This window comes from Octopus sinensis, linkage group LG2 (assembly GCF_006345805.1).
Source record: "Octopus sinensis linkage group LG2, ASM634580v1, whole genome shotgun sequence".
NCBI lineage: Eukaryota > Metazoa > Mollusca > Cephalopoda > Octopoda > Octopodidae > Octopus > Octopus sinensis.
Genome location: NC_042998.1, coordinates 28,890,487 through 28,904,574, shown reverse-complemented (window position 1 = coordinate 28,904,574; position 14,088 = coordinate 28,890,487). Strand labels below are relative to the sequence as shown.

The window sequence follows — 14,088 nt, the reverse complement described above, 5'->3', positions numbered from 1 at the left end:
TGGTGCATAATTATTGTGGCATTTTTTCAACAAATTTTATTCAACAAAAACATCTTTAAATGATTATTCTGGAGCATAGTCACCATCTACTTCAACTACTACTTCCCATTTGCTTGGCAGACGGTCAGACTGTCATTTAGAGGTGTCTTTGTTAAATATTGTTATTGATTTTGTTGAATAAAATTTGTTTGAAAAAAAAGCCGCAATAATTATGTACCAACCCAATAGTTTCATAAAGCTGAAGCAAGTGAACAGCAAATATATAAGCGTAGGCGTGGCTGTGTGGTAAGTAGCTTGCTTACCAACTGCAGGGTTCCAGGTTCGGTCCCATTGCGTGGCAACTTCGGCAAGTATCTTCTACTATAGCCTTGGGCCAACCAAATCCTTGTGAGTGGATTTGGTAGACGGAAACTGGAAGCAGCCCGTCGTATATATATATATATATATATATATATATAATATATATATATATATATGTATGCATGTATATATTTGTGTCTGTGTTCATTCCCCCAACATCGCTTGACAACCGATGCTGGTGTGTTTGCAACCCCGTAACTTAACGGCTCGGCAAAAGAAACCGATAGAATAAGTACTAGGCTTACAAAGAATAAGTCCTGGGGGTTGATTTGCTCGACTAAAGGCGGTGCTATAGCATGGCCACAGTCAAATGATTGAAACAAGTAAAAGAGTAAAAGAGCACATGTGATTTTATTGGCTAAACTGGCAACATGACCATCCCCAAATACAACAATATCTGTTTTCAACACGCGAATTCACAACAAGAATCTTGCAAATCGAATACATAAACATAACAATTAAAACAATGTTTTCTGCAAAATTTAGTGAAATCCTATAAAACCATAACATCGCTCAATTCATTGCATGCAGGAAGGTAATAACAACATTGCAAAGTCCAACAGGAATTGAAGGAAAAATTATTGGTTGGTCCCATGACTCGCAATGAAAGCGGTTCTATATTACGTAGGTTTACATTAATTAAATAAAAATAAAAATGCAGCTTCAACATACATTTACAAATTTAAAACTAAACGTACATATGCGGTAGCAGTGTAATTGAAAATGTTTAATAAAAATTATATAATAATAATAATAATAATAATAATAATAATAGGAGTTTGTTTTGCTAAAATTAACTATTTTAAAATTTTAATGAGGGAAAATTTTAATCAGATGGAAATATTGGAAAACTGAAGACTACATAATAGAAAAACAAAAATGTTTTATTAGTTTTGGTTTAATCAATATATATATTAATGTTCAGTTTTGGGTTTTGTGTGTTTTGGTTTAAATTTTTTTTGTTTGTTTTCTTTGTGAAATATTTCCTGATTATCATCTTAGGTTCTATATGGGTGTAAGTATTGTTGTATGGATGAGAAATTTGCTTCAGAATCCCACAGTTTCATGTTCCAGCCCACCATGCCACAAATTGCTCAAGCTGTGAGAGGGATTTGGTAGCTGTAATGTATGTAGAAGCCAATTGTGTGTGTACATATATATATATATATATATATGTATATATATATATATATATATATATATATATATATATATATATATGTATATATATATTCTTTACTACCCACAAGGGGCTAAACACAGAGGGGACAAACAAGGGCAGACAAACGGATTAAGTCGATTATATCGACCCCAGTGCATAACTGGTACTTAACTTATCAACCCTGAAAGGATGAAAGGCAAAATTGACCTCTGTGGAATTTGAACTCAGAACGTAACAGCAGACGAAATACCGCTAAGCATTTTGCCCAGCGTGCTAACATTTCTGCCAGCTTGCCGCCTTCATATATATATATATATTTCTTTACTACCCACAAGGGGCTAAACACAGAGGGGACAAACAAGGGCAGACAAACGGATTAAGTCGATTATATCGACCCCAGTGCATAACTGGTACTTAACTTATCAACCCTGAAAGGATGAAAGGCAAAATTGACCTCTGTGGAATTTGAACTCAGAACGTAACAGCAGACGAAATACCGCTAAGCATTTTGCCCAGCGTGCTAACATTTCTGCCAGCTTGCCGCCTTCATATATATATATACTTATATATTATTACATTATATAAAAGGGCTTAGTAAAATAAATTACTTATATATTTATATATATATGTGTACACACACACATATATTAACACAGTAATCCATCATCATCATCGTTTAACGTCCGCTTTCCATGCTGGCATGGGTTGGACAATTTGACTGAGGACTGGCAAACCAGATGGCTCCACTAGGCGCCAATCTTGATCTGGCAGAGTTTCTACACCAACCACTCCGAGAGTGTTGTGGGTGCTTTTATGTGCCACCAGCATGAGGTCCAGTCAGGCAGTACTGGCAACAGCCACACTCAAATGTTGCTTTTTATGTGCCACTTGCACAGGAGCCAGTCCAGCAGCACTGGCAATGACCTCGTATTTAAACTTACCGCCATTCCTCTATGGTGTTGTTTTGTATTTATAATAAAATAAATACATACAAAGTATAAAATTTTTTTTAACATATATGGTAGGCACAGGAGTGGCTGTGTGGTAAGTAGCTTGCTAACCAACCACATGGTTCCGGGTTCAGTCCCACTGTGTGGCATCTTGGGCAAGTGTCTTCTGCTATAGCCCCGGGCCAACCAATGCCTTGTGAGTGGATTTGGCCGACCAATGCCTTGTGAGTGTTTGTCCCCCTAGCATTGCTTGACAACCGATGCTGGTGTGTTTACATCCCCGTCACTTAGCGGTTCGGCAAAAGAGACCGATAGAATAAGTACTGGGCTTACAAAGAATAAGTCCCGGGGTCGATTTGCTCGACTAAAGGCGGTGCTCCAGCATGGCCGCAGTCAAATGACTGAAACAAGTAAAAGAGTAAAGAGTATTTATATATATATATATATATACAGTAATACCTTGCTATGTCGCGGTTCACTTATCGCAGTTTATTATTTTATTATCTAAGCTTACATCCATTCCTCCATGATGTTGTTTTGCATTTACAATAAAATAAATATATACAAATTATAAAAATAATTTTTAAAAATATACAGTACAGTGCTGTTTCTACTTTGCAGATTTTCACCTATTGTTGGGGTTTTTGGAACATAACACCCACAATAGTTGAGGGATTACTGTATATGATGGACACTCCTGAGGAAGATGATGTCTGAGTGTTCAGTCTTTTGGTGAACGATCTGCAGAAAGGATTTGTTTATAATGATCAAATGTATGTGCTGTACATTAGCTCACTCCTTTTCGTGAAATTGATGTTACCTGAACAGGTACACAGTGTACCATGTGTCAGGTGTTAAAGTGATCGCAGAGCAACAAGAGATAAAGTGTTTTGCTCCAGAACACAATGCACCACCAAGTCTAGGAATTGAAATCACACTTGATAAATCATGAGTGCAACACCTTAACCACTAGGCCACAACAAAGTGGAGAGTGGTGGTTTTATCATGACAATGTGCCTGCACACACTGCCTTGAGTGTGAGAAAGTTTTTGCCAAGTATGGCATGACCTTGCTTACCCACGCTCCCTATTCGCCCAATCTTACTCCTTGCGACTTTTTCCTGTTCCCCTGTATGAAAAAAGTCCTTAAAGGATAACGTTTTGCAGATGGGGGAAACAGGCAGAGTTTATATATTGCTACATTGTGACACACTCCTAACAGTTCTTTTCTTCTTACAAATATTGTGATTTGTAACTTAGTTCCATAAGTACAAAGCATGAAACTCTCTGGTCTTGAATCACTTATGCATTGTCATTTTTGCATCCCCTTTTCTATACATGCATTTTTTTCGGCCTTTAACCCTCCAACGCAGAGTATAGGCCACTTATAGTTGAATTCCATCTCGCATAATTTTTGGCTTCTGTACTTATACTCTGCCATGAATGTCCCCCTTTCTCTAGTTCCTTTTGTGTTGATCTACGCCATGAGTTCTTAGGCCTACCTCTCTTTCTATATCCATCTGGATTCCACTCTAAAGCACTTTTCGCTACATTTGGTGTGTCTTTTCTAATTGTGCTACCAATCCACTTCCACTTTTTCTTAAATATTTGCTCTCTAATCGAAACTTGATTTGTTCTTTGCCATAGCTCCATATTGCTTATGTGTTCGGGCCATCTAATTTTAAGTATACTACGCAAGCATCTGTCGATGAATGATTGTATTTGCTTATTTGACTTAACTGTTGTTCGCCATGTTTATTACATGCCTGGTCAGAGGAAATTCGTTAGAGGCAGATCTTCTACAGGTAAATGTCTTTCCTGCCACCAACCATTACCTGTTTCAAGGCTAGGTAATATTTATCCATGGCCAGACCATGTTTCCATGGAAGACTGGAAATGAAGGAAATCTCAAACACAGAAGAACAGTTTTGAGGATCAGAGTATAAATGGAAGAAGAAAATGACCAGATGTACAGGGTTCAATTCACAATAGCAGCTTACTGGTCCCTTTCTTTCATCTATAAACATATTTCACTTAACTCTCTAAGCCATTTTCGCAGCTATTCTTCTGTGTTCAACATTTCCTTGATTTCTAAAACACACACACACAGGGTGCAGCAGAAACACCCCATATTTTACACGGCTATTAGTGTGGAGCCAGTGAAGTTAGGCAGATGCTAATGGTGTCTCTATGTTGCTCTTTCAATAAGCATCATAGGTTGGAGAGGGGCATATCACACACTACTGCTGAAATGTTTAAGAATGGTGAACCTGAGGATTTTGCTGTAACCTGTGCCCGCACGCACACACAATATATATATATATATATCTCTTTCTCTCTTACTTGTTTCAGTCATTTGACTGCGGCCATGCTGGAGCACCGCCTTTAGCCAAGTAAATCGACCCTGGGACTTATCCTTTGTAAGCCCAGTACTTATTATATCGGTCTCTTTTGCTGAACCGCTATGTTACGGGGACATAAACACACCAGCATCGGTTGTCAAGCAATGGTAGGGGGACAAACTCAGACACAAACACACACACACACACATATACATACATATATACGACAGGCTTCTTTCAGTTTCCGTCTACCAAATCCACTCACAAGGCATTGGTCGGCCCGGGGCTATAGCAGAAGACACTTGCCCAAGGTGCCACGCAGTGGGACTGAACCCGGAACCATATGGTTGGTTAACAAGCTACTTACCACACAGCCATTCCTGCGCCTATATATATATACATATAAACACAAAGGGTTAAAATTTGTAAATTTCAAACGCTAATTCAGTTCTTTTTCATAACTACGCTGCACCTAGAACCAACCATGAATCGGATCTGTGGTTTGTATTGGATTTGGTACTCATCTACACTATCCCAGCAAATCAAGATACCTTCATCGTTGTTTTATCTCACAGTGAACCCTATGTTATTGGACTTGGCCATTTCTGGCGTCTTACCTGTTGATGTGTCAACATACTTATGTATTTTATTACTACTCATGTGTGAGTGCGTACATACACACATAAAAATATATATCTATACACACACACGAGCTTTTGTATGTATATAAGTGCATGGTTGCATGTAAGGACGGCATGCACAATAAGACGGGGAATGTTGCAACGTAATACTTTGGGATTATATATGGGTTTTATATATATATGTACATTTCGGTTTTGGATTTGGTTTGCAAGATTCTTTATATGAGTTCGTGTGTTGAAGCATATTCTGTTGTGTCTGGGGGGAGAGTCATTTTCTTTTTTCTTTTTTTTTTGCCTTATAATCTAACACACTCACCGAAAAAAATAAGAAAAAAGTGGAAATTTTACCGGTGAGTGTGTTAGATTATAAGGCAAAAGAAAAAAGAAAGAAAATGACTCTCCCCAGACACAACAGAAGATATATATACATATATACGGTAAATAGGTCTACAATAATGGTAATTTCATAACAAACGAAAATATACTCGAAGCAGTTCATACATTTACATATATGAATTAAAATAAACGACATGGGGAAAGCTGGGGGGAGGGGGAGATGGCACAAGGTACCCGGAGCAGACCTAATTACAGAGACTAGTTATTTCCCTTTATTTACTCTGTGTAAAAATCCATAAGACAAGTGAATTCGCACTAAAATATTTATAACCCCTTAATTTAACAATTTTCCCATCCCTACCATGTGTAAATAAATTATAGACTCGAATATTATTTCTAAATATTACGCTTATACGACGATGCGATGCTGCGAAAATGCGGCTGCGAATAGTTGATTGCTCTATGAAAAGACTCCTTCAGTTGATTTGTCAATTACTACAAACCCAGCTGTTTTTGTCGCACTTGCTAATTATTTCGGTTTCAACACACCACGCTTCCTTAAATTAAATCACTTGACAGAACAATTACAGCTCCTGATATGTAGTCCGTTGTAGATCTGATTGTTACTATGAACAATACAATACAACTGACATTGAAATAAAGGCCAAGCTTTCTTCTCTCTCTCCTCACCACTCTCATTCAAACACACCCGCCTGTGCATCTATTTATGTGAGCGAGCGCGCATTAATTTTTCCTGTATTTCATGTATATATACAATACTAATTATTATCATTATTATGTATAAGCAACGAATAATTGCCGTAGTTCGCCTGATTGCTTCTGTTAGTAATCTCCAAATCCTGTTTCTCCATGCTATTAATTTATTTTCACATGCAACAGGTGTTCTCAGATTTCTACATAATTTTTTTTTATTATTATTTCTTTCTAAAAATATGTATTTTGATATATTAAAATACTAGATATCCAGAAAACAGAAATACACAGAAACACTAGTAATACACTTAAGTTTTAGACGGTTGCTAATTTATATATTTATTCATTTACAATACTTTTTGCTTTCTAAATATTTTCTAAGTTTCTGTTGTATAAAAAGAATATTTTTAATCGACATTCTGCTAAAGACGAAGCTCTCAAGTGACACTGTATCATGGCTTCGCCGACACACTCACGTTCTTCATATATTAATATAACAAACAAAACATGATGTTAATGATAACCTAAGGGGGGACTGATACATCTGACATCGTGTTTATCAACAGAATGAAAAAAAAAACAATAGCAATAAATACGACGGAAGAATAAATATTATCGTTATACATATACATATTTGCAAACAGCATCTATAAAATATACATGTATGTGTATCACATATATGTATATATGCATGTGTGTGTGTATGTGCGATTCCTCACATATACATACATGCATGCATGCATACATACATACGCACGATAGATAGCGGTTTTATTAGAGTTCATTGCAATCTCGAAGAGAAAGCGACCCTTTTTGTACTTGGAAACTGGTTTTATATTTTATCCTTTTATCGTTTATTTTGGGGCATTCGAAAATAATGCGAGCACCTCAATTTTAAATTATATATGTACTGTAAGGGCATCTAAAAATAAGAGAGAATAAGTTCTAGACTTCAAAATTGAACTGGGGTCGGTTCATTTGACTAAACCCTGCAAAGAGGTGCTCAGCACAGAAATAGGCCACGGAGTGAAACAAGTAGAAGATAAAAGTTACTTGAAAACGATATCAAGCTATATATAGGAACAAATGCCGAACACATTGTATATTTATCTTTCTCTGTATCCCATTGTATTTCTGACCACCAGATTCCCAATGAAATATACGACCACTCGAGACCATTATCAAAGGCACTGCAAAAGAATATGAGAATTTTATCACGTACAGCGAACTGTAGAAACCGGTGATTTATGCCACCGAAATTTTAAATGCAAAAGTCTCTTTCAGTGTTCGAATCACCGACGTTAACATTAAAAATGCTATTTCAAATTTACTCGTTGAAATGAGCTGTTGTTTTAACTAAATCAATATAAATTCCGTTAATTTCGAATTCCATTCTTAACTCTTCGCATTTACACTCATGATGGCATCATGCATCATTATATCACCTGGGGACATCGAACGGCTAGAAATACAAATCTTTCAGAAGAAAACCCACATCTTATGTAATTACTTCAATGTGGAGCTAGATTTATCTTCAAGAGTGTCTTTGCGTTTTAACCAACTCATACCATTATATAATTGGTAAGAGCTTGAGAACCTTTTACTGTCGTTGAGCACTCTCAAAACAAAAGATATATATATATACATATGTATATATATGTATACATATATATATATATATATATATATATATATATATATATATATATATATGTATACATATCATCATCGTTTAACGTCCGTTTTCCGCGCTAGCACGGGTTATGCATATATATATATAATATATATATATATATATATATATACATACATATATATGTTTATATATATATATATATATATATATACATACATATATATGTTATATATATATATATATATACATACATATATATGTTTATATATATATATATATATATAATACATACATATATGTTTATATATATATATATATATATATATATATACTTACATATATATGTTTATGTATATATATATATACTTACATATATATGTTTATTATATATATATATATATATATATATATATATATATATAGCAATAAGAAAATGATGGAGAACAATAGGTGGTTCATCAACTTTTAGACATTATATTATGCCAACTTATTTATTTACTAAAATGACAATTACAAGAACATACATACATGTATAATATATACTTTACATATAAAATATATTAATATATATATATAAATATATGTGTATATTAATATATTAATTTATATATATATATATATATATATATACATTTACACACACACACACACATACAAGTGGAACTTGTTTCAAATAAGTGTAGGTGTACTCGCTAGACACTAATGTTTACATAAAACGATTTTTCATAAATGTATGTGCATGTATAAGTAGTATGTAATATGGAAAAATATCTTCAGGTCTTCGTTAAACCACTAATACCTAAGATCACGCTGGAGCAACGTCTTGTCACGAAATGAATTTCGCTGAATAAATATACTTATAGAAATGAAATAAGTGAGAAAAGGTGTGTTTTTCCTACGTATCTTAATTCATTATTAAAGTACCTGGTGTTTTATACTTGTTTATCATAATTATTCATTCATATTTTAGTCTATTTCGTTCTGACCTCATTCTCGTAACAAGTGTGTGCACTACTGCATCGCTGTTACTTTTTTTAATATTGTATTTCAATGTTATTGATTGCTGCCAGCCGTGCAATTAAATACAAATCTTCATACTGTTGTTGATCATTAGCCTTCGACCTGCATCAAATTTCTAGTTTGAATGGACTTCTGTCTTCAGTGCACATCATAAAACGAAGGAAGAATTTCCAGGAATAATATACATCATCCTTATGTAAAAATCAGTATCATTATTATTTTTTCCCCTCGAACAGCCGGTGTGTCAGTGTGTCTGAGGTCATCGAATTACTAATACGGTCAGGTCAGCGCGCACAAATTAAGACATTCTAAATCACTTATTCTCACCAGGTGATTGTCATCTTAATCGCAATGTTTACGTAATATTTACTTCATTCGTTACACACAGTTCGAACCCATTATTTTACAATAATATTCTTTTCTCTCTATAGTAAAATACGGTTACCGATTTTATTTCTAAATTTTATTTGCATGTAGCTTAATTTTGTTACCTTTTTTTTTTTACAGGTAAGTATATGCAAGCATGGTTTTGTTTGGAGAGAAGAATAGTGATATAAATAATATAAATATACAAAATTTATAAGTATATAAATATACAAAATTTATAGTGATAATAACATAGGTATGTTTACGTTGCTGCATTCATCCTACCTTTTTGTAATGAATCTGTGATTCAATGCACATCATCACCTGGTAGTTGCATTAATCGAATGTGTGTCTGATAGTATTAACTCTTTCGATTTGCAATCTTCCTCTCTCTTTCATTCATTCTTTCTTTCTCTCTTTCTTTCTTACTCTCTCTCATTCATTCATCTAATGGCCTAGTTGTCTTGCTAGAAATCGAATTTTTTTTTACATTAATTATTCTGCTTATAGAAATACCTGTCATGTCTATATTATTTTAGTCGTTACCTGTTTGATTTTTCCACTTTGAAAATTATATATCAAAACGAAAAAAAATACTAATAATTATAATAATAACAGCTAAATAAATGAACTATACGAGGGAAAATGATTGTCTATTTATAGATCGATTGTGATCGGAAATTTTATTTTCTTTCGACTGATATTTCTTCACCGAGTTATTTTTATTTCTAAACCGTGTTTCTTTTGGTGTTTGCGAAACAGTGATAGTTATTGTTTCTTGGACAATATCGATTCTGTTGACTGAAGAGGAACTCTGGGAATGCCCACTCTAAACATTACTTCATCTTTTTCTTCCTTCCTTTTTTTTTTATATTTTACCTTCTGTTTCTTCCTATTCATTTTACTTTCCTCTTCCTATGCGATTTCATGTGGTTTTTCATTCAAAAATATTCGTGATCTTTTCTTCTTTTTGTTTTCATCCTGTGATTATGTACTGAGTTTAGTAACAAGGGAGGAATTACAATCGATTTAAAAGAAACTTACTGTCAGTCATAAGGACGTAGATTTTATTTATTTATTTATTTATATATTGTTTGTCTTCATAGATTTTTTTTTTCTTCACTTAAAGATCGATTACATATAATGTTGTCATTTAGCCCCAGGTCAGGTATCACTGAATAGAACTATAATGAAAACCATTCCCGCTATGGCCATCCTATCTTTTTTTTTTTCTTCTTCTTCATAATTGCGTATCTCGGGACTACAATGTCCACTGTTTTTATATTTCCAGCATACTCGTTCATGCCTGGCAGTGATGGCACACACCTCGTAATAAAACAATGGTTGAATATCTTAAAACAAACAGTAGTGCATACCGTAAACAGATACCGTAATTGTAATTTGTTAATTATTATTATACTTCGAAGTCAAGACTTTCAACCAGCCTGTTTGACGTACATACATGCATGTATGACTGATTCTCAGCTGGGGTAAGGGCCATATGAACCCCAGGAAAATTTTGTTGTTAATATTTATGTGCGTTAAATTAGTTATACTTTTATGATACAAGAAATATTTAAACAATTGTTAATACAAATTCCTATTAATATTTAATCATAGTAATGAAATAGGATATTTTAAAACACCAAATGCCTATGAGAGTCTACCCAAGAAAAAAGGGGACTGAAAGGGGATCCATTGGCAAAGTATGGTTGAGAACCATTGATCTATAAGTTGGATAACCCATCACATTTACATAAGTTTATATCTGTCCTTAGTAAAATGAGGTCGTAAAACCATGTCGTCTATGTTCAGCCTCTTCCCCACTGCCCCTGCGTGCAATCTGACCCTGACAACCCCCCCCCATCGTTTCCCCACTTGCTGTGTTCCTGTACTCCCTATTCCACACTCTCCCTTACAAACCTACTCTTTTTTACTTGTTTCAGGCATTTGACTGCGGCCATGTGGAGCACCGCCTTTAGTCGAAAGCAAATCGACCCCAGGGCTTATTATTTGTAAGCCTAGTACTTATTCTATCGGTCTCTTTTGCCGAAACATTAAGTTACGGGGACGTAAACACACCACCATCGGTTGTTAAGCGATATTGGGGGACAAACACAGACACACAAACATAAACACACATACATATATATATATATACACACACGACGGGCTTCTTTCAGTTTCCGTCTACGAAATCCACTCACAAGCCCTTGGTCAGCCCGAAGCTATAATAGAAGACACTTGCCCAAGGTGCCACGCAGTGGGACTGAACCCGGAACCATATGGTTGGTAAGCAAGCTACTTACCACACAGCCACTCCTACGCTTACCTGCACTATTTAAAAGTAACTGGTTGTGATATTTTCAAAATACCAGTGGTTCTTTTGCATATCTTATGCATGCCCTAGTTTGAGAAACCACGCAATAGTGTAGATGGAGAGAGATTTGGTTGCTATTTCCGAGAGATCTTGGGACATCATTTAAGCTCCCTCAATGGCTTGCTTATTTTCTTTGCTCGGGAGCAGAGACTTCAAAAAGTGTGCAAGGGTAGACTTTTGACATGCGAGTTTTTGGCATTCAGTGAGGGAAAGGCGGCGAGCTGGCAGAAACGTTAGCACGCCAGGCGAAATGCGTAGCCATATTTCGTCTGCCATTACGTTCTGAGTTCAAATTCCGCCGAGGTCGACTTTGCCTTTCATCCTTTCGGTGTCGATAAGTACCCGTTACGCACTGGGGTCGATATAATCGACTTAATCCGTTTGTTTGTCCTCTCTGGGTTTAAACCCTTGTGGGTAGTAAAGAAATAGGCATTCAGTGAGGCAAGATACTGATGCATAGACATTCATTTGAGCAAAGTCCTATAGATATGTTCCTCTCTCTATCAAAATAATGTTTTATTTACATTTCTTTTTTGTCATAACACTTTCCCTAATAACTGCTGGTATGTCGTGACGCTTTTAATGCCTTATTCAATATAGGCCTTGTATTAAAAAAAAAAAAAATAAAATAAAGATCAATATCTCTGCCGTAGTCTCCAATCCCGAATTAATAAAGGTATTTCTTTGAAGTTTACAAAATCCTTTTCTGTTATGTTAAAAGCAACATTGATGAAACCTAAGGCATGTTATCAGAACAGGCATTTGAGGTTGTTGTTGAATATATCAAGAGAAATCCTTTAACACCAAGAATGATTGGGGTTTTTTTTTTGGCCATTTTACGAAATGTCTTCTATAACCAAGTTGCATTAATACGAGCCAAAGCACATGAATAGAATGAGAGATATTAAAGTGTGGAGACATGATAATTGAGAGTGTGCTGTTTTGGGATCTCTGGTTATTTCACCATTTTTATTTCCCAATTTTTTATGACAGTGCTCCTAGTGGAATTTTGAAAAGAATTAGCTCTTTTATTCATAGCTACTCTCCAAATTGGTCGGCCAATTGCTATTCCCCTCCCAGAAGCATAGTTTGTTAGCAATCTTTATTTCATCACTATATTAATACCTCATACATTATATATATATATATACAAACGGATACACAGCCCACCAGGTGGTTTCCACTACTTTGCATAATAATATATATGTCTATATAATACATTGAAGCATGGCTGTATGGTTAAGAAGTTTGGTTATGAATCACATGGCCGTGAGATCAATCCTACTGTGCAGCACCTTATGCTAGCGTACTTTGTTTTAACCCTGGGTTTACCAAAGTCTTGTGGGTAGATTTGGTAGATATAAACTGAAAGACATTTGGTATATATGTTTCTGTACTGGTATATATATATATATGTGTATGTATCCATTTCTCCTTGTCTTGACTTTGTGCATTAATTGTAAATAAACAAGAAATATTCACTATCATACAAGCTGTATCGTTTGGTTGCAGTCATTCCTACACACACATTTAAAACCATTGGTTAGGGATGTTAAAGTAAAGTGTAAATACACTGACAGATGTAGATATACATGTAGTTAGTATTAATAATATATTTCTTTACTACCCACAAAGGGCTAAACATATAGGGGACAAACAAGGACAGACAAAGGGATTAAGTCGATTACATCGACCCCAGTGCCAAACTGGTACTTTATTTATCAACCCCAAAAGGATGAAAAGCAAAGTCGACCTCGGCGGAATTTGAACTCAGAACGTAACGACAGACGAAATACCTATTTCTGTACTACCCACAAGGGGCTAAACACAGAGAAGACAAACAAGGACAGACAAACGGATTAAGTTGATTATATCGACCCCAGTGCGTAACTGGTACTTATTTAATCGACCCCGAAAGGATGAAAGGCAAAGTTGACCACGGCGGAATTTGAACTCAGAATGTAACGACAGACGAAATACCTATTTTGGTACTACCCACAAGGGGCTAAACACAGAGAGGACAAACAAGAACAGACAAATGGATTAAGTTGATTATATCGACCCCAATGTGTAACTGGTCCTTAATTTATCAACTCTAAAAGGATGAAAGGCAAAGTCGACCTCGGCGGAATTTCAACTCAGAACGTAACAGCAAACAAAATATGGCTACACACTTCGCCCG

General features: G+C 35.2%; 1 protein-coding gene across 2 annotated transcripts in view; it reads right to left on the bottom strand.

Annotated features, from left to right (window-relative positions):
- Positions 1-14,088, bottom strand: part of LOC115227587 (complexin) — a 295,618-nt gene that overhangs the window by 197,002 nt on the left and 84,528 nt on the right. Inside the window, exon 1 of one of the 2 annotated variants that reach the window (XM_036512047.1) lies at positions 9,812-9,831. The exons of the other annotated variant lie outside the window; for it this stretch is intronic. The gene's annotated coding sequence lies outside the window, so the exon portion shown is untranslated. Of the gene's footprint in view, positions 1-9,811; positions 9,832-14,088 lie in introns of those variants that run through there. 2 annotated transcript variants of the gene reach the window in all.